The sequence below is a fragment of the Penaeus monodon genome, chromosome 14, assembly GCF_015228065.2.
Source record: "Penaeus monodon isolate SGIC_2016 chromosome 14, NSTDA_Pmon_1, whole genome shotgun sequence".
Taxonomy (NCBI): domain Eukaryota; kingdom Metazoa; phylum Arthropoda; class Malacostraca; order Decapoda; family Penaeidae; genus Penaeus; species Penaeus monodon.
The window spans coordinates 46,809,565-46,814,564 of NC_051399.1; the positions used below are offsets into that span (position 1 = coordinate 46,809,565).

The 5,000-nt window shown below is 44.2% G+C and overlaps 1 pseudogene; it reads right to left on the bottom strand.

Annotated features, from left to right (window-relative positions):
• Window positions 1-5,000, bottom strand: part of LOC119580731 — a 51,026-nt pseudogene that overhangs the window by 1,801 nt on the left and 44,225 nt on the right.

Here is a 5,000-nt window from a genome sequence, read left to right on the forward strand (position 1 = left end):
CGCACGAGAACGAGACTCCCAAAGCCAAGTTGGTCCACCCTTGAAGGCGCCTCGAGGGCTAGGCGCGAGTAGGTGGCGAGCAATAGAAGATGTGGATATTCTATTTCTGTTACAGATGGGGATCATTCCTATTCTATTCCAGTGGACCACGTGGCCTGTTTTTCCACGTGATTCCAAATGTCCCACATAAAGAACCTACCCGCTCAGCGATGGCGGAGGTCACATTTTATATCTGACCTCGTTTTGACAGAACGGAGTTCGTGTGAAGCAACCGACTCGGTAGGGTCCACACTCTCCCTCCCTCCGGGAGTTCGTGCTAAACTACCACCGCACTAATAGGTACAGCTCGCCCCCTCGCCGGCAGCTGACCGTGACCTCCGCGCGGGCCCTATACCGCCGTATAGAACTAAACATGTCTGTTTCTTATACTGCGTGGTGGTCACTCTCAGAAATAAAGAGTCAAGCCGTTAACAAGTATAACTACCCTCTTGTTCACCATTGTACTAAGGTACGCATAGCCTTTTACACTCTCTCTCCTCCTCTCCTCTCTCTTCTCGCTCTCGCTCTCTCGCTCTCGCGCTCGCTCTATCTCTCTCTCTCTCTCTTTCACTCTCTGTCGCTCGCCTCTCTCTCCTCTCCTCTCTCCCTCTCTCTCTCTTCTCTCTCTCTCTCCTTTTCTTTCTTTCTTCTCTCTCTCTCTCTCTCTCTCTCTCAGCTCTCTCTCTCTCTCTTTCTCTCCTCATCGTCTCTCTCTCTCTCCTTACTCGGCTCCTCTCTCTCTCTCTCTCTCTCTCTTACTCTTCTCTTCTCTCATCTCTCTCTCTCTCTCGCTCTCTCTCTCTCTCGCTTCTCTCTCTCTCTCTCGCCTCGTCTCTCTCTCCTCTCGCTCTCTCTCGTCTCTCATCCTCTCTCTCGTCTCAGACTGTCTTTCTCTCCTCTCATCTCTCTCTCTTTCTTTCTCTCCTCTCTCTCTCTCTCCTCTCTCTCTCTCTCTCTCTCACTCTCTCTCTCTCTCTCCCTCTCTCTTCGCTCTCGCTCTCGCAGTCGGTCTCTCTCGTCTCTCTCTCTCTCTCTCTCTCTCTCCGCTTCTCCTCTCTCCTCTCTGCTCTTCTCTCTCCCTCTCTCTCTCGCTCCTCGTCTCTCTCTCTCTCTCTCTCTCTCATCCTCCTCTCTCTCTCTGCCTCTCTCCCTCTCTCTCTCTCTCTGCTCTGCCTCTCTCTCTCTCTCTCTGTCTCTCGCTCTCTCCCTGTCTCTCTCTCTCTCTCCCTCCTCTCTCTCTCTCCTTCTTCTCTCTCTCGATCTTCTCTCTCTCTCTCCTCTCTCTCGCTCTCCTCTCTCTCTCATCTCGTCTCGTCCTCTCTCTCTCGCATCGCTCTTCCCCCCCCCCTCCTCTCTCTCTCCTCTCTCTCTACCTCTCATCTCTCTCTCTCTCTCTCTCTCTCCTCTCTCTCTCTCTCCTCTCTCTCTCCTCTCTCTCTCTCTCTCTCTCTCTGCCTCTCTCCTCTCCTACAGAGGAAATCATTAGACAAAGATCAAAGCCATATGGTGGCTTTCCTTTTTCATACATTTTATTTTTTGTTATATTTTTTTTCAGAGGTTGGAGTAGGAAGAGAGTGGGCGAGGGAGAGGAAGAGGGAGGAGGAAGAGAGAGAGAAGACAGACTCTCTCCCTCTCTCTCTCTCTCTCTCTCTCTCTGAGTTGTTCGTCTCGCTCCACTCGTCCGTCTCTCTCTCTCTCATCTCCTCTCTCTCTCTCGTCTTCTCTCTCGGGTCCTCTCTCTCTCTCTCTCTCTCTGCTCTCTCTCTCTCCCTCTCTCTCTCTGCCTCTCTCCTCTCTCTCTCTCTGCCTCTCTCCCTCTCTCTCTCTCTCTCTCTCTCTCTCTCTCTCTCTCTCTCTCTTGGAAAAGACGAAATGTTAGAGATTGGAGATGAACAGAGGAAAGAAACGGAATAAATAAAAGTAAACCTCAAGAAACGAGGAGACAATAACAAAAGGTTTAACAGAAACTAACCCAACGGAACATGAACGAAACATGTTTTACACGAGACGTTTCAGAGGAAGGCGGAGAGAGAAGAACAAAACCCTAAATTTCACCAAAACAAAACAACAAAAGGACGAGACAAAATAAATGAAATAAAGATGGAACAGAAAAAAAAACAAATACCTTTTTTTTTACCCAAAACAACAAACCAACAATAACTTTTAATCTGGAAAAAAATGTGAAATTTAAAAGCATGACAGCGTGCACCTCATGGGTAGGCAAGGCATGAAAGTAACATAATAACGACAGGTCTTTTACATATATGAGGAAGTAATTATAAGGCGGAGGGGCTGGAAATGGAGTGCAAGAGCGTGTAAGTATTTTAAAGCCTGTGTGAGGAGAGTGTGCGTATGTGTTATGTGCGTTTCTGTGTGTGTGTGTGTGTGTGTGTGTGTGTGTGTGTGTGTGTGTGTGTGTGTGTGTGTGTCGTGCGTGTGTTTGTGTTTGCTTATGTAAATGTGTGTGAGAGAGAGAGAGAGATAAAGGGAAGGAAAGGGAAAATAAGAAAATTAATCATATTAGTAATGATAATGAAAAAAGGCAAAGCAACAACGACTTTTCGACATAGCAACATCGACACTAAATTACAAAAATAGAAATAAGCCATTTTTGTGTTTTTTGCACACCCGATGAGGAACTCTGTGCGGGTTCGAAACATTACACTTTTTAAAAAAATCTGGTATTATTTAATTCTAACCGGTTTTGACGATGAAGGTGATGCTAATGAAAGTATTAATAATAGAAATGATAAGATAGCATCTGTAATAACGAATGCATTGGCGATATTAAAGATGATCATAATATCAAAGATAAGGCTAGAGCAATAGGGGAGTATGTCATGTAACTACACACACACACATATATGTGTGTGTGTGATGGATATATATGTATATTGTATATATATATATATATATATATTATATATATATATATATATATATATATAAATATATATATATCTATATATATATATAATATATATGTGTGTTGTGTGTGTGTGTGTGGTGTGTTATGTGTGTGTGTGTGTATTGTGTGTGTGTGTGTGTGCATATATCCATACACACACACACACACACACACACATATATACATATAGCTATATAAAGTTACTCATTCAAAAAGTCTAAAAGCTGGGAAAGATTTCGACCCGACATTTCGAAATTAGCGTCCTGCCGAGGCGCCACGGGCATAATTGGAAACAGAAAGAAGGAAAAGTGAGAGAAAAATAGCAGGTCACGCTACCTGGCGGCGAGTGCGGTCTCGTTTTATTTTGCTTATAGACTCTTTGGGTCTTTGAATCGAATGGTTTTGGATCCCGTGTCCTTGGATCGAATGGTTTTGGATCCCGTGTCTTTGGATCGAATGGTTTTGGATCCCGTTCCTTGGATCAATTGTTTGGATCCCATGTCTTTGGGATCGAATGGTTTTTGGATCCGTGTCTTTGGAGTCGAATGGTTTTTGGATCCCGTGTCTTTGGAATCGAATGTTTTGGATCCCGTGTCCTTGATCTAAAGGTTTTGGATCCCATTCCTTGGATCGAATGGTTTTGGATCCCATGGCTTTGGATCGAATGTTTTTTGGATCCCATGTCCTTGGATCTAATGGTTTTGGAATCCCCATGTCCTTGGAGCGATGGTTTTGGCTCCCATGTCCTTGGATCGAATGGTTTAGGATCCATGTCTTTGGATCGAATTGTTTGGATCCGTGTCTTGGATCGAATGGTTTTTTGGATCCCGGTCTTGGATCGAATTGGTTTTGGATCCATGTCTTTGGATCGAATTTTTTTGGATCCCGTGTCCTTGGCTCAATGGTTTTGGATCCGTGTCCTGGATCGAATGTTTGGGATCCCATGTTCCTTGGATCGATGGTTTGGGAATCCCATGTCCTTGTGGATCGAATGGTTTTGGGATCCCGTGTCCTTTGGATCGAATGGTTTGGGATTCCTGTGTTCTTTGGGAAGTCTAGTAAACGGGGTTCCCAAATTATAGAGTATGTTCGTACTTTCTCCAGAGTGCGAAATCATGACATAGTGTACAATGAAAGAACCAGTGTACAGTGCTATACGAGGTATACCATGAACATAAAGAATAAGTCATCTAAAACGCGCCTGTTTATAAATCTATTGACAAGGAGAGCAGTTTTTACAAGCAAGCCCTCCTCTTTTCTTCCTGTATTAAAATTTCATATATATGTTAGAAATTTCATATTGTCTTATATAATTTCTTGCGAAGTCTCTCCTACATACACCCTGATGCATAATTATCCCTTGTCGGGGATGCTGTCAAAAATGACCAAGAGTTCATAAGAGTGCCAGCTCTTGATATCTCGCGATGAGGAGGGGGGGGGTAGAAATTTGGAAATTTAGACTTAAACTTGATTTTGTCGCACCTAAATTGCCTACGAATTAATCTTTCTTCACGTACCATATATTTGAAGTGTGAATTCTTCCTCCTGTAGCTTCTTTGGCCTATACACTAGTAATAACTAGTAGTACTCAAATCTGAAACATGACAGACCTGAACGGGTGCTACTGAGGCTTTATAGATATACATATATCAACCATATATATATATTATATATTATATATATATATATATATAATTATATATATATGTAATTATGTATGTATGGTGGGGGACCGGGGCCGAATGGTTAGAGCGTCGGACTCAAGACGTCACGACGGCAATCTGACTTCGAGGGTTCGAGTCACCGGCCGGCGCCTTGTTTCCCTTTGGTCAAGGAACTTCACACTGCGACTGCCTGCCTAGCCACTGGTTGCCAGCCAGCCCAAATCGTGCTATCCCAAGCCCGGGATAAATCAGATAGATACCTAAAAAAGGTAACACCGGCACTCTCCGGGAAAGGAACGGGAAAACCCTACCACGTACTCACTCAAGAGCCTCACACTGAAAACTACAATTAGTTATCATGCTGTGACCACGGCGGCCCTCAGCACATG